The sequence below is a fragment of the Felis catus genome, chromosome C1, assembly GCF_018350175.1.
Source record: "Felis catus isolate Fca126 chromosome C1, F.catus_Fca126_mat1.0, whole genome shotgun sequence".
In the NCBI taxonomy this organism is placed as follows: Eukaryota; Metazoa; Chordata; class Mammalia; order Carnivora; family Felidae; genus Felis; species Felis catus.
The window spans coordinates 57,389,436-57,412,982 of NC_058375.1; the positions used below are offsets into that span (position 1 = coordinate 57,389,436).

At 36.0% G+C, this 23,547-nt stretch overlaps 1 pseudogene; it reads right to left on the reverse strand.

The window, feature by feature from the left end:
• Window positions 1-585: 585 nt before the first annotated feature.
• On the reverse strand, window positions 586-1,105 carry LOC111561632 (annotated as a pseudogene).
• Between the last annotated feature and the right edge of the window lie 22,442 nt (window positions 1,106-23,547).

Genomic DNA, 23,547 nt, shown 5'->3' on the forward strand with positions numbered 1-23,547 from the left:
TTACTGAGAATTTTCTCAATTCTAACCTTGTATTTTTTGGTCTTTACGGAGTCTTGTGATGATCAGAAGTTGTTCATTTTAATCTAATAATATGTTTTATCAATCTTTTGTTTTATGATTTGCATTTTCTGGTTTTTGTTTCTGTCCTGAGGTCATGAGTGTCCTATAATAATTATAAAGGTTTCTATTCCTATTTAAATCTATCTGGAATTGATTCTTTGAATGATGTAGAAAGCTAACTTGTCATTCCCCCACCCCTCAATGGATAAACAATGATCTAAAATCATTTGTTTTCGCTTATCTGAATTGACATGCACTTATCTGCATTGACAAATATGTCATAAATTAAATTAAATTTTCATATATAGATAGAATGTTTATGGTTTTTCTATTCTCTTACATGTGTCTAGAATTCTACCTTTGAGCCAATACCATACTATTAAAATAATCATAGCTTCATAGTAATTTTTGTTATAGAAGAGAAAATCTTCTTCAGGGCTATTTTTGATCCTTTACTCCAAATAAGTTTTTTTGTAGTTTTATGGTTTTATTAACACAAATACGACATGCACATAAACTGTCTGTCTATATATTTTTACCACTGCACAACTGGGTATTGGGATTGTCTAGGCAGCTGGGCTGCTCTTTCCACGGTGGCTCTGTAGTTCTTGAGGGAAACATTGTGAGCAGTCTCTGTACTGTAAGATTTGTTGCACATCAGCAGCACTTCAAGTCCTTGATGTTGTGGACTAGGAACTTCTGGAAGCCACTGGGCAGCATGTGCTTTTTCTTCTTGTGGCTCCCATAACCAGTGTTGGGCATCAAGATCCAGCCTTTGAATCTTCTGCTCACCCTATCGCCAGTGCCTCTGGGTTTCCATAGTTGCACTTAATTTTGAGATATGGGTCTGACTGGTACCAGATGAACTTCTTGATCCTCTTGGGCTTCACCGGAGGTCTGAGGGTGGCCATGATGCCGGGTAAGACAAGGCTGCCACTTGTGCAGGCAGAGCCAAGAAAGAGAAAGAGAGCCCATTACTCCATGTTATTTTTAAAACTAGTTTTAAAGTTTTACAAAGATCCTTTGAAGATTTTTTTTTTTTTACCTTTTGACTCCCTTCACCCATTTCCACTGTGAAGAAATATGGATTAGAATTAGTTTAGTGAAAAATGACATTTTTATTACAGTGAATCATCCTAAATGGAGAATCGGATATCTCTTCATGTTTAAATCTATAACATCTTCAAATAAGTGTTATGATCTTTTTAATAAAAGCATTACACTATTTTTTTATGCCTAGACATCATATTTTTTTCTTCCTTATGTAGTAAGCGGTTTATTTTAAATTACATTTTTTTAATCAATCATTGCTTTTATTTTGTATACTGGTTTGATATCCATTATCCTTCCTAAATTCACTTATTAACTCTAATATTTTCTCTGTGGATTCATTGGTGACTTTTAATAGTAATCATATCATCTGCAATATTGATAGTTTTCTTTTTTTAATTTTTATTTTAGACAGAGAGAGAGCAAGCAGGGAAGATGGGCAAAGTGAGAGAGAGAGAGAGAGAGAGAGAGAGAGAGAGAGAGAGAGAGATTGAGAATCTTAAGCAGGCTTCAGGCTCAGCACAGTGCTGCATGTGGGGCTTGATCCCACGACCCCAGGATCATGACCTGAGCCGAAATCAAGAGTTGGACTGAGCCACACAGGTACCCCTAACATTTCATCTTTAAATATAATATGTGCTCTAGATATTTTTGTAGGTTCCAATCTTCCATCTTAAGGAAGTTCCAGTCTTTTTGATTTATTTGTTTTTAAGTCTTGAACAGATTTTTTAAGACTAGTTCTTACAAATGTTAAAGCCAAAGCCTTACATGATCTGGTTCTCTATTATCTCTATCTCATTTACTACCTCATTCCCATGCACAACTCCAGCCACTTAAAATCCTTTGTATTCCTGCAACACTCCAGATATCCTTCTACTTCAGTGCTTTAGTTTTGGTGAGTTCTCTACCCTTTTCCCAAGATATGTGCATGGATAACCTCTTCTTACTTCTGTCTTTGGGTTTTTACTAGAAAGCTCCTTTCTCAGTAATGCATTCTCAGGATACCTCGCCTAAAATTGCAATCCTCACCCTTACTCTGACACTTCCTGTATTCCTTTCTCATTTTTTTAATTAAAAATGTATTGGTAGTATGTTATATAGTTTTTCTTTTTAATCTCTTATTAAGGAAAATTTCCCCTTGAGTAGGCAGCTCTGCTTTCACAAATAAATCAACTGAGACATTACTGTGAAGCAAATTGACTTGACTCTGTCTTCTATTTTAAGTGTTTACTATTATCCTAGGCGAGCTGAGTGTTCTTTGTAAAAAGAAAAAAATACTTCAAGAAACTTTCAGTAGTATCCAAATACCTGGTGTTATTTATCTGTGAAGCTGCAACAATTTCTTCTGATTATGTCTTCTCCTACTGGGCACAAAGAATGAATCATGTTTGTCTGTTTGTTTGTTTTTGACATTCCATCTATGAGATAATGACTCTCAATTACAGGAGAATACAGTTCCTTTCCTAGTTATGATATATAGAGTAACTACAAGTTATAACATGAATTAGATTGATCAGAACCACGTTTCTATGGCTACTAGCATTCTTGAACAAAGAGATAAAATAACAAGCCGATTACTGAATGTTATGGTCTCAGTGCATTTTTTTTTCTTTTGACTATCTTATAGGTGATAACAGTTGTCTTTTATTTAGAATGGAGAAAATCTGTTAAATTTTCATTTATTTGTGGCGTAGTTGCATTGTGGTAGACAAAAGCAAACGTAGTGGCTTTGTGTGGTCTTAGGCTTTTTGGTGGTTTTACTATGGGAGGAAGGATGTTAAAGAGAAAGTGGCAGGCTATGGTCAGTACTGCAGATTGGTGTATGAACTCTTCCAACCAACTCCATTTGGGAGGCTGGAAAACTAAAGACTTCTCAGCATGGCCAGGGCTAGAGTGAGGCAAGTGAGGTGCCCAGTCCCCCAAATTTAAGGATGAATTCCTGCTAAGGCTTGTGAGATTACAGGATTGTCACCGGTTAATGAGTGCTTCCTTGAACATTGTACCCTGGATGTCTCTTTTGCCCCACCCTACTTGTAATACTGGCTTCTCAGACTCCCTGACAGCTCAGTTTCACAGGTGACCTAGGTTCTTCTAAGCCAATGTGCCCTTATGAGATTTGGAAGTAAAAGTGATGCAGAATCCCCCTCCCTGGGTATTCTTCTGTGTGTACTGGTAAGCAAGGGTAAGTTTGGATTTTCCTTATTTGGTTTATCACAAGATTCAATAACTATTCTTCACATTTGCAGGCATGTAGAGGGAGAATGCAGGGAATCCATAGAACATCCACTTTCCTGGCATGAACTTAGCTGCAATAATGTTCTTCTGAAGCTAGTAGCTAGAGTGATGTCTTATGTATTCCATATCTAGAGCTGAGATGATAGTGTCTTAGAGAGTTTGGTGGCAACATCTTGATCTATAGACCTCAGCAAAGCTGGATTGAGTCTGGAGCTAGGAGCTAGAGCAGTGGCTCCCTGACTTTGACCTCCTGATTAGACAGGCAGAAGCTTCCTTTTTGGCTTCTGTGATGGTGTTCCAGAAGTAATCCTAGATGCCTGGCCTACATCTGGTCCTCTAGCCCTTCCCACAATTGTTTTAGTACATCATTTACTTTCTGCTTATATGCTACCTGCAACAGGTCCTTGATTGATACAAATAGGGAATAAATGTTTTATTCTTTTGAGGAAAAGAAAAACTGAAATGAGTTTTCTAGTATATCACCAGATTGACTGCAAACAGATGTTTACTGAGGAAATATTTATGTGTTTATATATTTATTTGTAATTATTCACTATATTAAACATATGTATACTAGTTTAAATTTGATAAGAATTCACTTTGGGGGCGCCTGGGTGGCTCACTCGGTTGTGTCCGACCTTGGCTCAGGTCATGATCTCACAGTTCGTGGGTTCAAGACCTGCATCAGGCTCTGTGCTGACAGCTCAGAGCCTGGAGCCTGCTTCAGATTTTGTCTCCTTCTCTCTCTGCCCCTCCCCAGCTCACACTCTGTCTTTCTCTCTCTCTCTCAAAATGAATAAACATTTTTAAAAAGTTAAAAAAAAAAAGAATTCACTTTGAATCCTGCAGGTAAGTCAATCAATAATTCTGTCAGTTCTGTGAGTGGAACTCTGCCCTAGAGTCTGAGAGATGAGATGACAAAAATAACAAAACCTCTTCCCTAAAGAATCTGTAATTGTTGTCAATTTAAAGAAAATAAATCTGGGGCGCCTGGGTGGCTCAGTCAGTTAAGTGGCTGACTCTTGACGTTGGCTCAGTACATGATCTCATAGTTCATGAGTGTGAGCTCTGCATCAGGCTCCACACTAATGGTCTGGTATTCTCTTTCCCTCTCTGTGCCTCCCCTGCTTCTTGCTCTCTCTGTCTCTTTCAAAATAAATAAATAAATAAACTTTAAAAAAAAAATTTTAAAAGTAAGGAAAATAAATAATTTAAAAATGATAGAAATAAGATTGCCCTCCAAAAAGTCTCTATAAGGTCCAGTATATCATGATTCAGAATATTCATATGCTACGTTATCTAACCAGATATGTTAATTATAAAAAAGAGTCTATTAATTGGAAGTGGCGAGGGATTGGTCTGCCACAGCACAATGATAAAAGAAGAGTCACAAGGGCAAGACTGTACATCCCATTGAAGCACTAGCCAGAATAGAGGGGCCTCAATAAGGGGCCTTGTAGCAGTTCTAGTTTCTATCCCATTGGCAAGACCATTCTTATTATTACACAGTCATGTCAAATTATTTTAGCCTGATGCTATTACACTTCTAGTTCTTCCAATGACTCTCATTCTATTCCCATGCCCAACAAGTGAGATTCTAATTATGTTTTGGATGAAATGTACTGATAATGTTCACCTATTACCTGTTTTGTTGCAGTAGTTATACTTCTTATAATAAACTTTAATATTGGTTTTCTTCTTGCTCCATTCATCACTCTGAACTCACTTTATAGGGATATGTTGCTACAAAATATATCACTTCTGGATTGCTTTATAAGACCAAGTTTTGAGACTGTAAAACAGTGATGGTTACTGCCTAGATAATGGACAATTTACCAATGTCAGACTGTGACACCTCTTCTCAGATAATGAACGCACCTTTCCACAGGAAACAAGAAAACCAGACATTGTATAAGACCACAAGTAGAATGAAAGGTATGCTTGTTTTCCTTTCTTACAATGACTTTCACTTTTCTAAGAGCATATGAGAATCGCTCCTAGAAGTACTATTCTATTTATTTACCCATTTCATCTGAACTGCTGGATTTTTAAAGTTATGTCAAAAATCCTTTTCTTGTACAAGTGTGCTGAAATCTAATTCTAATTATCCATACTATTCCAAGGTAGGATATTCATGCTGTATTTTAGATAGATGAAAATGACAGTATTTGCTATCGATTTCATTATTTTAGATTTAGCCCCCCAAATGCTTCCCAATGGTAGCTTTAACATTAAATCATTAATGCTTTCATTAAAACATTTCAGTAAGTCATGAAATTTGACTTAAACTTAAAACATTTCATATTTCTTTTTAAGCACACAGGGCTTTCCGAATAGTAAATGGCTTATAAATGCTTCTTGATGATGGCGAAACAAAGTTATTCTAACAAGAATAATATATGAATTATACCTTTTCATAATTTTATTCTGTAGCTGAATTAGAGGAAAATGAATATTTTCACTACTTAATCTTTTTAGCTTTTTAAAAAATTATTAGAATAATTTTGGTATGATTTTAAACCAAGAACAGGGGTTTATGACAGGCTTTGTAGGCAAACACTTTCCGAGCCCTTTAAAACATACCTAATCCCAGACCCTTTATAAGAACAATATAATCCCATTTAAAAATTTTCTGATCCAATAATAACATCTCATAACTTATGCTATAGTGATTTACATTTAAAAAGTACTTTTGTATCCTTTATCTATTTGACTTTAGCTTATAAGCAAACTTGTTGGGTGGGCTGGACAGTGTTATTCATTATTCTTCTCCTGCAGTTAAGCAAATGAGGTTCAGAGGATATACTGGATTTATTAGTATCACCCAGTTATTTAGTAATAGACCCAAATCTGAATTGAGGGTTTATTCTTTCTTAAATCCACTTTATTGAGTATAATTTGTAAACAGTACAATTCACATGTTTGAAATGTATAATTTGATGATTTTTGAAAATTTTTATACCTCCATGAGACTCCCCCCACAATCAAGATATGCAGCATTTTCATCAGCCCCATAAATTCCTTTGTGCCCCTTTGCACACAATTCCCCGCATCACAAGCAGACACGGCCCTAGGCAATCCCTGATGTGTTTTCTGTCCCTAGAGATTGGTTTTGCCTTGTCTAAAATTTCATATAAATGAAATTTTGCAGTATTTACATTTTTATGTCTAGCTTATTTTGCTAAGCATGTATTTGAGATTCACTCATGTTGCCGTGAATCTTTGAATGCTGAAATCTTGGAATGCTAGGTAATTTCCAAGGGATGGTGTTACAGTGCTTCTTTCCCTTTATTCTAGCTCTAAATAGTTTAAGGTTTTCATTCAAAAACTAAGACTGAACTTTTAAACTAATATCCTCATTTTGAGTCTCAATTATACCAACCATACTGTTTATGAAGTGCTCTTTCAAAAATACAGTTTTGTCAGCCCTTTGCCTACTACCACATCGCCCACCTCATTAGTTCTCAAGGTATGATGGTGGAATCTAAAAGGGTGGTGAGAGCAAGTAGAGCCAGTTCTGCTCTTTACTCACCTCTCTGGCTTCAACCAGAATAAGCCGGTGATTTATCTGTTTTATTAGATTTCCATGTAAACTTTTAATTTCATAAGGAAAAGTTACTTGCTTAAAACTTTGAAAGTAGCTAATCTACTGGCCACCTCTGCCCCTCCAACCTGTGTCTCATCTTGAATCCCGCTCTGCAGTCATCTTTCTCTCACTCACAGATATAAGCTATGCTCTGACCACACACTGTGCCCTTAACTCATCAGGCTCTTTCACTCTCAAGCCTTTGTTCCAGCTGCTCCATTGCCCAGAGTAGTATTCTACTCTAAATCTCTACCCACCTAGCAAATACCTACTCATCATTAAGACTTAAAATCTAGGTATACCTTATTTATGAAGCTCCCTCGACTCCATCTCCTAAAATATAACCTAATTGTGACCCCAGTTTCCTAAAATATCACTGACACACTGTGCTAGGAAAATAGTTTTGTGTACATGTGCCCATTTCTAGTAATTATTTCTTACCCAGTTATTTGATTGCCTTGGAAGTAGCCATTCCACACAATATTGACATGACCCGATGGCCACAGTTTGTTGATATGGAGTGATTTATGACCAGAGGCTCTCACCCACTTGCTGCTACATGGGCACAGTTCATTTGTTCAGGATGGGTACATGATCCAGAATGGGCCACTCATAGTTTGTAGTTCCCATTTTTGCTTATCCTAGTTAAAGCTGAGCTTTTGTGACAAAAAAACAAACAAACAAAAAAAACCTCTCCCAATATATATATCAATACTGAACTGCATTTGTTTGTTTTTTCAAATCTGTAATTTCCTGGACTGCTATCTTGTTTTTTATATCTCTAACACCCAGTCCAAAATCCTGTTATAAAATATATATTTAATAAATTTTTAAGAGAGAATGAACAAAATGTGGGTGAACAAATATGCCTGTGGAACATAATAATCAAGATGAATTACATGAGCTAATTTAAACTTAATCAAAAATTTAAAATAACCATACATAAAATGCATGGAAATATGGAGAAAAACTGTTGGGGTTCATCGTAAAGAATATTACCAAATAAAAGTGCAAACAAGTATATAGAAACAGGTTAAATTAGAGAACAAGTTTCAAAATTTCATAATTTCAAACTGCCATAAGGGTCTGACACTTTTAAGTCTTGCAGAGGCACCGTTCTTAATTAAACAATATATGTATTTTCAGATATGTACACTTGCACATATCCATCTCATGGAAGCCCTAAGAAAGTATATGTGCTGCCGAAGCGAGCACGGAAGCCCTAAGAGAGTAAATAAAAATTGTGGAAGTAAACATATTCATAGCTGGGAAGAAAGCAGAAAAGCTACGCCTTTGCTTTTTAACACAAGTGAGGTGTGCATGCTAATTCCTTTCTGGATAGTATGTAACAGAACCCTGATTAATGTGCCATAGCATCTTCAGAAGGAAACAGTAAAGGGGAAGTAGTAAAGATCATTTGAGGGCTAGGTTTTTCCATGTCATTAAAGCATCCATGTAAATGGTAATATGAGAATGTGTTCTTTTTGTTTTACCACACAGCCTTAGTGACTGCATAAACAGTACCAAGCTCTGGGTATACAAATCAAAACAGCAAAGACCCTGTCTCTTGAATAAATAACAATTCCACAGGAGACAAGAACAGAGAAGTAAAGTATAGCACAATATAGTAAAATGCTATAACAGGATATGAATAAAGTGCAGCAGAGATAACATTAAAACTTACCAAAGAAAATTCCCAAAGTGTTTAGTAAAGAGATTAAAGAATATGACCCATTCTGAAAGAGTTCTAACCACTGTTCATTTCTCTTCAGCTAGATGTGGTAACTTTTATTGGCTGTATCTTCCCTACCCCCAATATTTCTTTGAGCAAGATACCTACTACGGGATGTTGGAAAGAAAGGGCAATTCACTAAATAGAACAGAATCAGTGGGAGGATTATTTAGTTTCTATTATTTATTGCCATCATATATATCTATGTGACATATTATTGTGTTTGATCGTCTACAAGGCACTTATTCTCATGAGCTGAAAAGACTAAAGATAATTGGGGTAACTGGGTGTTTGAGTCAGTTAAGTATCCAACTTTTGATTTTGACCTAGATCATGATCTCATGGTCCTGGGATTGAGCCCCACTTTGGCCTCTGCACTCAAAGTGCAGAGCCTGCTTGAGATTCTCTCTCTCCCTCTCTCCTTGCCCCTCCCCCACTCATTCTCTCTCTCTCTTTCTCTCTCTCTCTCTCTCTCTCTCAAAATAAATAAACTTAAAAATAACTAAGGATAATTAATTATCTCTTCATATATGAGGTATACTGAAAATTATGTGTAGGTAGGATTGACCCTACAGAAAAGGGGATAGGCAGCTATTTATTTGATTTAAGGAATATAGGGTCTTACTTACTTAAAAATATTACCTTCCTTTTGAGCTGCCTTTGAATGAAGTTCTTAGGATGCAAGCCATGTTTTTGATTAAGACATTTTCTTTAGAAGTCATTCTTACTATTTATATACTGAAAAAGGAAAGCTCATTGCCATGTAAGCAACGGCTAATGTGCTAATATGTCAATGAGTGCCCTGTCCATAAGAAGGATATGAAGGAATAAGACACAAAATTGTTGAGTTTTGCTGGAAAAGGAGGGAAAAAAAGAGTCTTGAGTTGAGAAACTTGTAAAGGTAGATCCAGAAATAAACAAATAAACAAACAAATGAAATACCTTAGTTGGAAGAAAAGAAGGAAGTCAAGGTTAGAAAGAGAGACATGCACAAACTATTCAGATGAAAAAGAATAAATTTTTGTTATGTCCATTGCCCTTATAGCCAATGTGATTTATATATCTTTAGTGTGTGTATGTGCATTGTTTTCTTTATGTAAACCTGTACATTTATTTGAGGGATTGATATTGAATACCTTCATGTGACAGGCAATATTATAGGACCTGGAGATAAGATGGTTACTAACAATGGCCCAGGTCTCTGTATCTTCAAGAGCTACCAATCTGTTTGAAGACACAAATTTAGTGAAATACCTTCTATAGTAGGACATATACTGGGACTATGAGATTATTGAGGAGAACTTAAGCCTGATGTGAGGGATCAAGAACAGCTTTCAAAATAAATTGTTTTTAAGCTGAGATCTAGAGTATACTCAAGAATAAGCTGGGTCAGTCCAGTCAAGGTAGGAAGGGAAAAGGCAGGACAAATAATATGTGCAAGTAACCAGCAAGGGGAAGGAGAATATGAAATTCAGGGATCTAGGAGACATTTGTCTGGCTAAATTTCAGCATATGAAAAGACAATGTTAAAATATGAAGCTTCAGTGTTTTAGGATTTTTGTTGGAGCAACATGCAGAAACATATTGTTCTTAGCTTAAATAAGTAAAGGAAGGATATATTATATACCTAATGTGATATCTCATGAACCAAAGATCAAGGATCTCTTTAGCCTAAAGAAAGGAGGGAGTTCAGAACTTATATTAGGATTCCTCTTTATGATTTGTGTTTGTTCCTCTCTCTGTTGTCTTCATTCTCCATGCTCACCGCTGACACGTTCTCTACTTGATAGGCTATAATTTTATCTTTCTTTGCTTCACATGTGGATACTCAAGTTGCTTGCTCAGTCCTGTCATGTTACTGAAATAACTTCTTATACAGTTGACATGGTAGGCACCAGTATTCATTTTTATATCTAATCAATTGTTGCAGAGATAGGCAGTTGGCCCAAGATAAGACAATAAGAATTTTTTCCCTGGCTAGTCTCTTGAATGGAGATAATTTAAGCTTGATTGATATAAGTCTAGCAAGCATATCACCATGAGGACTACAGAAGGAGCTCTTTCAGGATAACATAAGGGGTAAGCAAACAACTCTGTAAATATCCGCTACAATATAGTAAACAGTATTGAGGAATTTGGACTAAAGTACATTAAAATATGGGCTTATCAAACTGTCAAAAACCTTCATTTGATTAAAGCAAAATATATTTCTTGACCTAGTGTGCTCTCCTAGTGTATTCAATATTTGTAAAATGTCCATTTGTTTATAACTTGTCAGGAGCAAAATCACTGACAAAGTAAGATGCATTTCTTAAACAGATGAGTCCTCTCGGTGTGTGTGAATTTCCTCTACCAAGTCTGAAGACTTGAGCAACTCTCATCAAGTACCATACTAGTCCCCCAGAGCTCCCCATGATTTCATGATTCTTCAGACTCACTGTGAGTTAGAAGTTGTGGGTGGGAACAAAGGCTGTTCAAGCATTTTCTTTACTTTTGACATTTTGGTTTCTGATCTAATGAGATTTTCTAATATTTATTTGAATGGAGTTCCTCAGCTTTCTCCCAGATACCATCATCTGCATTTGACTGACTGTATATAGTAGAAGTACATATAATCCTTAGTTATGAGTCAGATCACATGTCCTATGAATGGTGCTGTATTCTGACATGCTAACAAGCAAATGCTTTGGCAAATCATGGAATGATATAGACTGGGTGTGCAGCCCCTTTTCATTCCTACTGGCATGTGTTATAAAAATGGCTTTAAGGACTTTTGGAACCTGTCATACTGAAAGTAAAGGAATCTTGTAAAGTTTTTGTTTCTTGTGTTATTCAAGAAGAATAACAACTATCTTTTATTAAGTTCATCTTGGGTTCCAAATGCTTTATGTGACAATACATTAATATAGGACTCTATCTTACTCAGGTTTGATTGAGATCCCAAAGCTGGGAAAAACACATATACACACACATACATAAGGTACTTGTTCCAGTTACTGCAGTTTTGACAAAATAATCCAAAATTCAGAAGCATAAGATACCATTTTCTTATGCTCACATGTTCTGTGGGTCAGGAATTTGTATACAACATATATCTTAGCTGATTGTGAGGCTAGGGATGACTCCAAAATTAGGAGCCAAAATCATCTGGAGGCTCATTTACACACATGTCTGGCACTTGAGCTGAGAGGACTGAAAAACTAGAATTGCAGACTGGAATTCCTACATGTGGCCTCTCCATGTGACTTTGGTGTACAGTCTGGCTGCCTCAAGGTATTTGGACTACTTACTTACATGGAAGCTCAGGAATTCCAGTGCAAGTATTTTAGCAAACAAGGCTGAAGCTCTATCATCTTTTATGACCCAGCATCAAAGCCACATGATGTTACTTCCACCATATTCCATTAATCAAACCTTCTCATATTTAAGGGGAAACGACATGACCCCCCCCCTTTTAATGGGCATCAAATTTTTAGTGCCATGTTTTCAAAAAGTCCAAATATCATATCACATAGGCAGGGTATGCGTGAAGAAATTCTAAAAATGACATTGAAATTCTTAGCTCTTTATTAAACTTAGGGATAAAAATAAAAGATGCGAGGAATTAGAGAAAGCGGACCTTAGGATTGCTTTGAAGAAACTGTCAACGTTCTGTATTCCACTGTTCCATGTCAATCACTGTGAAAAATGGGGGATGGGAGATTACTTTACTCTCACATGAGAGGAAGAGATATTATAAGAGTTTGGAGAATCTGAATGCACATCTTGGAATTCGAAGGAAGCAGTGACTGCTATCTGACTCATGCCTAAAACATCTAAAGGTTAGCAGCTTTGACTAGCTGAAGTAGCCTATAGCAGAATAATTAAAAAAGGCTTCACTGAAAATAAGCTATACTTCCAGAGTTCACCTCAGCAAGGACGCCTGTGTGATCTCCATGTATCAGAAAGAAGATGGCTATAAGTTGTCTTGAAAATGACTCTAGGCCAATCAATTTCCTTTTTTTTCAAAGACAAAGCTTTCTTTGGCATAAGGAGGCCAGAGGTGCTAGAGGTAAAAGCTAAATGCAGATGGATGTGGCCAACTGGAGATTATCACATGCATTGAGTAACTTAAGAGGTCCACAGAAGTGACACAAGAAATGGCGTTGGATATCCACCACATCTGATGAGTACCACTAAAAGATTCAACTACGAGTAAGACCTCCTTTGCCCTATACCTTTCCTACCTTCTATCATGTCACAAAATAACTATCTGGTATTAGAAAATATCAGCTAAGAACAATAATGGAAGCCTTCCTTTCCCATCCCTCTCAAAAGATAAAGGGAAAGAAAATATTTTAACTGAATGAAAATTTGGGGTTTCAAATGCCTATGGACTAATCTGTTCTTAAAACCCAGGAAAAGAAGGCATTCTTGGAAAACCTAAGAAGGACTCACTGTTTTATGATATATGATGGATAATTTTTACAGATTTAGAGATAAATGGACCCTAGAAAAGATGGCACTTTGTAGGAACAGTTGTTGGGAGATAATCATGCAGCATGCTTCTTTTCCAAGTATTTCAGTAAACCTGATTCATATATATTAAATTTTATTTAACTCTCATAATAACTCTAATGAGGTAGGAAATATTATTCCCTGAAGCAGATAAAATATGGCCATAAACCCTCTGATAATGCTTTCATCATGAGATGGAGCCTTTGTGTCCTCACCTTGAACGTAGATCATCTCTGTGAGTGCCATAGTGGAAAGAACACACAGGTGATGCGGAACGAGTTTTTAGGCTGAGGCATTCCATTACCTTTCCTTAGAAAACTTTCACTCCAGTCATAAGCCACAATGAAATCCAGTTCCTCTGAGGGTGTCATGCTAGAGAGACCACCAAGTAGGTGCTCCAGTCAACTAATCCCAGCTGAGTCTAAACATCTCACACATAAAATGCCAGATAAGGAAGTGACACAATCTATGACCCTCTAGTCCAAACTATTTTCAAAATCAATACCAGGGGTGATGTCAGTCAACACTGTGAGAGTCATCAGAGAAATTGTCCAGCTGATCCCTGTACAAATTAATGACACACGAAAACATAAGATATAATAAAATAATTAATGGTATTTGTCGTAAGCCACTGAGTTTAAAGTAATTTGTTACACAGCAATAAATAGCTAGAATATCCCCATTTTATATATGAGGAATCAAGGCTTAGAAAGGTCAAGATTTTTCCAAGAAAACATTTAACAAATGGTAGAAAATATTTAAATCTTAGATTCTTTTTTTTTCGTTCAAATTATTTTCACTATGTCATACTACTTCAAAACCAAATACTGGATTGGTAGGTAGCTCATTTATTATCATGCCACTCCTTATATATTCTACATATAACAATATCAAAATAGCAATAAAGTAGAACTGTCATATCTAGGAAATTTGGATGGATGTCAAGTACTGTTTGGGGTATATTTTCCTTTAAATCTTAATGTTGATGTGGTGGATTTTATTTCATAGGTCAACCAACTGATACATAGATTTGCTTTTTTGTGTATAATTGGTACCTAGTTTTCTAACACTTAATATAGTTCCTTTCATTTAGCCATTAACTGTATATTTCCTTCTAGAAATTTTGTAGCTATGCGCATATATATATACATATGTATATATGCGCATAGCTACAAAATATATATATATACAATATATATATTATATATATATATATATGCAATTATCCATTCATTCATTCATGCATTCATCCATTTGTTTCCCCCTTGCTACTTAACTATTCATGGCTTTAGGACTGATCTCCATAATTAGATAAGAACAGACATAGGGTTTTGCATTTTTTTCCATTCCTCAGATTTTAACTTGTAGTGCAAAGGATAGTCCCTAGTTGGATTTCAGGGATTTTAAAACACCCTTTAAATTCACACAAATTCCTAATTTAGTTCTTAGCTTTAGATCTTTCAAGCTTCTCTGAACTCTGTGAAAAGAGTAGATCTTAAATACTACATTAATACTGAAAACTACCCCTTCTGTTAACTACCGAAGCATGTTTTTCAATTTCATGTCTATGAAACTTATTATCCATTATTGAAAATATTCTTTCATGGTTCTACATTTTACTTCATTTTTCCTTCTAATGCCCCATAATATTTTAGGGTAGTTATTTGCAATGAGAGAAAACCTTCTGAAATTTTTGTAAAGCTGAAAAATAAGCTAATACTTTTTCATTTTTACTTTGGCATACATTGACTAGAATAGTTTTCTGTCTTTATTCTTTGTTTTTTCTTAATAATATTGTCATCCAGTGTCATTGTATCAATTGAATAATATTCATTCATTCATTCATTCATTCATCAACAAATAATTTTGAGTATCTATTCCATATTCGGAACTGTTCTGGAATTGGGGAATATTGCAAAGAACAAAGTCATCAAGAAATATGCCTTCATGAAGCTGACTTGCTATATGAGGGGAATACAGATAATAAACAAGAAAAATAATAAAGGAAAAAAATAAAGGAGGAAATGAGTGGTGTGCAAAATATAAGAGATGGAGCCTATGAAAGGCTAAACTGAAAAGTGGACTTTTGGTAATGACCTCAAGGAATTTTGAAAATAAGCCAGGTGAATTCCAGGAGAGAGCATTCTAGGCAGAAGGAAAAAGCAAATGCCAGAAGGCACTGGAAAAAAAAGCCACATTTACGTGTAAGTTTTATATTATTGTTTAGTCATTTACAAAAGATTACCATGACCATCGCAAGCAATATCCTCTCAAGAATTAAAATGAAGGTGGCTGAGACTGAGGTAGTGATGGGACAGGTGTTGAGAAGTGCAAATATTTTGAAAGGACAGCAATGGAATTTACTGACATATTGGGTATGGTGTCTGAGAGGAAAAGAAGAGTCAAGATTAACCCCAGGGTTTGGACCTAAGAAACTAGAGAAATGAAGTAGCTGTTAACAGAGATGATAAAGACCATGGTAGATTGGGTTCTGTGGGAAGAATAGAATGATGCGCAGATGGATTGATGCATCAATAGAAAGATAGCTATGGAGGGAAGAAAAACAAAAAGATATACATATGCATTACCAACACTGCACTCAAGCTATTCGTATATATACGAACATACAGTGAAATATTAGTTTCAGGTGTACAATGTAGTAATTCAACACTTCCATACAACACCTGGTACTCATCACAACTAGTGGCCTCCTTAATCCCCATCACCTATGTAATCCACCCCCCCCACCTCCCCTCTGGTAACCATCATTTTGTTCTCTATAGTTAAGCAAACTATATCAAACATATCAGGTATTTAAACAGAGGATGTTTTATGTAGGGAATCAGTTATAGAGTGATCACTAGTGAACACTAGTAGGTATTAGAAAACTGGAAAAGAAAAAAAAACAGAGAAAAAGAAAAGAAAAAAACAGTAAAGCAACCTAAAAATTAGAAATTTACATGACAAGCTTCTGCCCCTAAGTCTGTAAGAATAAAATGTTACAGGAATATAATATTAGATAGGTATTGTGAGTCACAGGCAGCCAGGGTAGACTTTATAGAGAACATACCATTTTCAGAAAAAAAAAACAAAAACAGTGGTGGCTAAGGCCCACAAAATTTTGAATTTGCTTTTGTAAAGCAAGTATTGAAAAGTGATATGGTGGTCTTTGGATGTGTCACCTTGGCTAGATGGCAGTTCCTTGTGATTCAATCAAACATAAATCTGAATGTTGCTATGAAAGTATTTTGCAGAGATGATTAAAGTCTTTAATTAGTTGATTTGATGTAAGGGAGATTGACCTAGATAATCTGGGTGGGCTTGATTCAATAAGAGCTAAAGTTTCCCTGAGGCAGTAATTCCATCTGTGGGCTGTGTAGCTTCATCTCATGTCCCAGAGTCCCAGCTTGCCTGACTTTTCTAGCCAGCCCCCACAATCAGCATGAGTCTTGTGGTCAATCTTTTAATATATATATCTCCTACTGGTTCTGCCTCTCCGGTTGATCTCTAACTAATAAAAGTGCTAAAAGAGAAGACAGAGAAAAGGATGTTTATAGCAAGACATAAGTCAGTGGGAGGGAAGTGGATAAAGGAATAGAGGAATGGATTGGAGGCAAGAATAATCAGGTGATAGTTTGACAAATGAAGTAACTTTTGCCTCAGCCATGAGACTTTTATCTTTTCTATTTGGACAGCAGTCAGTGCTCAAGCATGACTTACTCTGGAGTTTTAGGTGGAAGTGCTAGCTTAAAACCTCTCATATGAAGTCAGAAAGAAGAGTAATTGATTGTGGTAGATTGCTATGTTAAAGGCCCCCAATGAATTACCCTTGTGTAGTCTCCTTCCCTACTGACATGGGGCTTGGCCTCACTTGCCTTGTCCAGTAGGGCAAACTGGATGCAGTCGATGCTGAATAAGCATTGAGGATTATACTCTGGCAGTGCTTCCTGAAACTGCACGTAGAGAAGCCTAACCTATGAGAGAGAGGGGCAAACCAAGAACCAGACTCCTAACTACAGAGAATAAACTGATGGTTACCAGAGGGGAGGTGGGTGGGAGGATGGATTAAATAGGTGACAGGGATTAAGGAGGGCACTTGTGATGAGCACCAGCTGTTGTATGGAAGTGTTGAATTACTATATTGTATACCTGAAACTAATATTGCACTGTATGTTAACTAACTGGAATTTGAATATAGAGTTAAAAAAAAAAAAGCCCAGACTAGTCTCCCTTGAAGATGAATCAGTAACAGAAAAGAGAGGCCCAGCAAACCCATCACATGAATGTAGTTATGTAAGTGAACCCACACTAGAAAAACTACCCAGCCAACCACAAAACCATGAACAAATAAAAGGTTGTTATTTAACTTGCTAACCTCTGGAGTAGTTATCATAGCTAACTGCTACATTCATTGATAGTTTTTGGTGATGCTATATACCCTGAGAGCACAATCCCCAATAGTAAGAATACAGTGCCAATAGGTAATACTGTATCCATATTTATTTTAAGACATTTTACTCTCCAGTTTGCTCAACTATTTGGTCATTTATAGTGATAAGAATTTAAACTAATTGAATTTCTTATCTGAAAAGAGAATATGAATGAGCATAATTGTATAAAACTATTAACAGACTAGTGATACAGTGGTCACTGTGAAGTGAGAAAAAAGGGGAGTGTGGATATAAATAACATGATGAAATAGACAGTTTTATGTAACTTCAGAGAATAATACTATGGAAGAAAAAAATTTCTTGCTGCCCGTCAGGGTTGCAAAGATTTTCTGCATGTTTGAATCAGAGCCATTCAGGAAATGTAGCTCCTAAATTATAACTAATTCCCTCTGAAGATATGGTTCTGCCTACTAATACAGATTTGGGAAACTCCCAAGAAATTCTTTTATTGCTGTTGTTATCTGGACTACATTCACTGAATTTCTTTTTTCTTTGTGCTCTGTGCATCTGAGAGATTCAGCTATGCAAGATTCAGATTCCATACATGACGTTTTGTCCTCAATTTAATGGCACACACTCTCAAAGCTGTGCTCTTTTCTTTGGACTTGTAAGGGTCTTTATCCTTTCTCTTTAACCTCTAAGTTCCCTTGTCTTTTCTACCTTATTAAAACTCTACTTGTTCTAGCAGCCAGTTGCCCTGATAGATATACCAGGCCATTACTACCTAATATATCTCTTTAGTCTGAGTGACCAATTAATCCAATTTCAAGATACTTGGATTTTCAGGAATGAAAAAGGGACAGAATTACTAATGACTGCTCTTCCCCTGTCTCTCGATTCCTTGTAGGTTGAATGAGAATACTCATTGGTTACTATACTACTGAAAGACCCTCACTCAACAAGAAAAAAAAATAAAACATGTTTCCATGGTCTTTTCTCTTTACTTGATTTAAATTATGACACATCTCCATCTTATAAAAATAGATCTTCAATACATCAAGGAAGAAAATGTAATACAGTGGTTAAGATTCAGATACACAAGGATTTACCAGCCAAGGGGCCATGGGCATGTTCCTTAACTACTCTAGTTTTTAGTTTCCTCTTATGAAATCAAGTAATAAATTTGTTGTGATAAGCAAAGTAAGGCAGATGATATGAAGCTCTCGGCTGAGTTTTGTGGCACCTAGTAAGTGTTGAATATCAATAGCTCTCAGTAGTGGTCATGCTGATTATCTTCACATGTCTGCTTGAGGGAATAAATAAGCAAACAAAAAATAACCCTGATTCCCGTCGGTCCAGTAAAGTATAGAAGTTAAGTCTTTATCAGTAACTTATTTGCTGGCCAACAAAATGCTTAGGATCTGAGATTAAAAAAATGTCACTGTTTCCCGTTCATTATAGAAGGTAATTGTAAGTGGATTTAATGAGCTTCACCTCTGTGGAGTTGAGGCTGCATCAGGGGCTGTTAGAAGCCATCTATATCTGCTCTAACGGTGGCAACATCCCTGCTCCTGGTAACCTCACGTTGCACTATCACTCATAGGTGATAAATGTGCTCTCTCCAGGGCAGAGCTTTTATATTCAGAACACTCAAGTGAGCACTAAAGTGCCTTGACAAAATTAAGCACTCTGAAAATAAAAGCCCAGTGTATGTATTGAAAGTTGTTAATAATACACTATCTCAATAATTGCTATCATAGAGCAAGTATTAGGCTGTTTGAGCTTGTGCAGTTTAGGAAGCAATATGTGGGGAAAAAAATCTCTTTACTAAGCAGAGATTCTTTCTAGAGAGTAAAGTTGATACAGTAAGACAAGCATTGAACTTGGTGTCAGGAGAACTGGGTGGCATGCCAGCTCAATTTTCATGTGAATTTGTTCCAGTGGTTTACCTCTCTGTGTCTTAGTTTCTTCTTCAGTAAATTGGAAATAATCATACCCATTCTAGAAAGCTTTGTGAGGTAATGTATGTGACAGATCTTCTCACTGTAAATATTAATTATTATGTATAAGAACGGTGTTTTCATAGAAAACTTGTTAGATGCCAATTACTAGGCCCTTCTCTAGAGATTTGGACTTAGATATGGGGTAAGACCTAGAAATCTAAATATTGAACATATGTTCTATAGACACTCAGACCCTCTTCAGGTCATGTGTGGAAACATGTGCACTTTCAGAAACCTTTTAATTTTTGTACATTGTATACTTTTAAGTTATTTAGTACCACTAATGTTCATAAAATAAATAAAAGTACCAAATTGTTCTCTGTAGTCTTTGAAAATATCAAATATGAAAATCCCTGGGATAAATGTATGCATTCTGAATATCCTTTTCTCTTCCACTATTTTCAGCATAATTATTGTTATCTAGAGTGAAACAAGGGATGAAAACATGAATGTGCCAATAAGTAAAGATAGATTCTAATGCCCTAACCATCATAATATCATGTGGCTAAATATATTCAAGGCTTTTATGTAAATAGAAAGATGGAGAGAGAAAACAGAGTAACACAGACCAAACTGATCTTTGTTCTGGCCTAAGTAAGCTAACATCACTGACCCTGTGGCTTCCACTTAACCATAATAGCTGATGGCCCCAAAACAACCTGTTTCTTTTAATCGTTATCAAAGTCCTAGGACAAAGAAATAAATGGAGGAAAACCAAAATATGAAAGGATATCACAGTACTTTTCTTTTCCCAAGCCAGATTCTGAGCCATAGTTGTCATTGTACAAATTATACTCCAGCAACAGGTGTTGTTAGGTCCAGACACCACTATTACAAATACAGATAACCTCTACCATCCCCATTACCAGGAGAGCTTTCCCAGAGACAAAGTCAGTGTCTATCTCTGGGTTATCATCTGAAAGGTACCTAAAGGACTTGGTTCTCTGGCCAAAAATGTATTTCTTCCACTGACCTATCACTACATAGCCTCTTTTAAAATAGAATTTGGAAGTCATTAAGTACTTATAATGAATTAAATTAAATAGATATTTTGCTCCACATCAAGAGGAGTCAAATAAACAGAAATTTACTGATTTCTTATTTCTTTTTGTAAGTTTTATAACTATTAGAGGCTTTAATTGCATTTTTAAGTTTATTTTTGTCTATTTTGAGAGAGACAGCGACAGCGCGAGTGGGAGAGGGGCAGAGAGAGGGAGAAAGAGAATCCCAAGCAGGTTCTATCCTGACAGCACAGAGCTGGACATGGGGCTCCATCTCAGGAAACCACAAGATCATGACTTGAACCAAAACCAAGAGTCAGACGCTTAACCGACTGAGCCACCCAGGCATCCCTAAATTACATTTTTAAAGTTTCTTTTTTTTTATTTTATTTTTTAAAATTTACATCCAAATTATTTAGCATATAGTGAAACAATGACTTCAGCAGTAGATTCCTTAATGCCCCTTACCCATTTAGCCCATCTCCCATCCCACAACCCCTCTAGAAACCCCCAGTTTGTTCTCCATATTTATGAGTCTCTTCTGTTTTGTCCCCCATCCTATTTTTGTATTATTTTTGTTTCCCTTCCCTTATGTTCCTCTGTTTTGTCTCTTAAAGTCCTCATATGAGTGAAGTCATATGATTTTTGTCTTTCTGTGACTAATTTCACTTAGTATAAAACCCTCCAGTTCCATCCACGTAGTTGCAAATGGCAAGATGTCATTCTTTTTGATTGCTGAGTAATACTCCATTGTATATATATATACCACTTCTTCTTTATCCATTCATCCATCGATGGACATTTGGGCTCTTTCCATACTTTGGCTATTATTGATAGTGCTTCTATAAACATGGGGGTGCATGTATCCCTTTGAAACAGCACACCTGTATCCCATGGATAAATGTCTAGTAGTGCAATTGCTGGGTCATAGGGTAGTTCTATTTTTAGTTTTTTGAGGAACCGCCATACTGTTTTCCAGAGTGGCTGCACCAGCTTGCATTGCCACCAACAATGAAAAGAGATCCTCTTTCTCCGCATCCTCGCCAACATCTGTTGTTGCCTGAGTTGTTAATGTTAGCCATCCTGACAGGTATAAGGTGGTATCTCATTGTGGTTTTGATTTGTATTTCCCTGATGATGAGTGATGTGGAGCATTTTTTCATGTGTCGGTTGGCCATCTGGATGTCTTCCTTGGAGAACTGTCTATTCATGTCTTTTGCCCATTTCTTCACTGTATTATTTGTTTTTCAGGTTTTGAGTTTGATGAGTTCTTTATAGATTTTGGGTACTAACCCTTTGTATGATATGTCATTTGCAAATATCTTCTCCCATTCTGTCAGTTGCCTTTTCATTTCAGATAATGTAGTCTATCTTAAGCCACCTATCCTTATAATCAAATAAGATCTGTGTATAAGTATTATATATAAGCTACCAAATAAATAAGACTCACCAGACTAAGATCCCAAAAATGAAGAAAACACAGAAATTTGGACCTGACACTTAGGGCAACTTTTCCCCTTAAAGCATGTGCTAATTTGAAAGTAGTAGCTGAGAAGCTAAGAAAGTGGGAAAGAAACTTTTGGCAGACTCACAGCCTGGAGGAATAAAAGTTAGAGGTCAGAGCCTACCAAGAGTAAGGGATCCCAAACTGGGAGACCAAAAATTTATGATCTAGGAATAATGGTCAATCTGAAATATACTAGCCTCCTAGGGTTTCAGATCTTCTCAATGCCTTTTTCCATTAAGATTGCATACCCTTAACTTAGGGTGTGACAGAAGTGAATCACTAGTATAAGATAGCATTATTTAGAACCTGAAATTTTCTCTAGAAAATTTCATCTAATCTTTCCAACCAGTGGTGCTGGGTTAATTTGATGTCCATACAGAAAAATAATGACAAGATACTTCATGATCCACACATAAAAATAATATTTAATAAAGCTAAAAGTGAAAGGCAAAACAATAAAGTGTACAGAATGTAACATATCTACAGGTAACTATCCAGAAGAACATCTTTGCACTAAAATTAAAATTTCTTTTAAACAAAAGAAATCCTTAAGAGGGCAAAACCAATCTACACTGTTTTTAACACTGGTAAAACATATGCCCAAATATGTAGTTGTGGCAAGATTATATAAAGAATTTTTGCAAATTGGGGCACCTGACTGGTTCATTCAGTTAAGCTCCCAACTTTGGCTCAGGTCATAATCTCATGGTTTGTGGGTTTGAGCTCTGTGTTGGGCTCTGTGCTGACAGCTCAGAGCTTGTAGCCTGCTTCAGATTCTGTGTCTCCCTCTCTCTCCAACACCACCCCCTCCCCTCTCTCTCTCTCAAAAATAAACATTAAAAAAATTAATAAAAAAAGGTTTTTCAAATCAAAAAGAAAAATCCAGGCAACCCAGTAGAAAGGTGGGCAAAAGACTTGAACAGGCACTTAACATGGAAGAATATCCAAATTGCCATCATTAAGGAAATGGATGAAATAAAAAATAAAACTGAAATGAGGCATCACTACACAGCTACCTTAATAACTAAAACCTTAAAACATTGACAATAGTGTTAGCAACTGTGGAACGATGAGAATTATCACATGCTGCTGGTAGAAATATAATCTGGTACAATTACACTAAGAAAACTACAAAGAAATGACTATTAAAGTGAATATCTGCATACTTAATGGCCCAGAAATCCCAGACCAAAAGACATGTATGTATAAGTCAAGAATGTTTACAGCAACATTATTTATAATTGCTCTAAACTGGAAAATAACTGAAATGGAGGAATAAACAAATTGGATTATATTTATACAATTCAGGAAAAAAAACAAATGTCTGCTATATATAATAGTATGGATGAACCTCAAAAACAGACTATTAAATAAAAGCATATAGATTTCCTAAAATATTCTATTATTTTGTAGGTATGAAATTCAAAATAAGCAAAATCAATCTTTGTATTAAAACACACACACACACACACACACACACACACA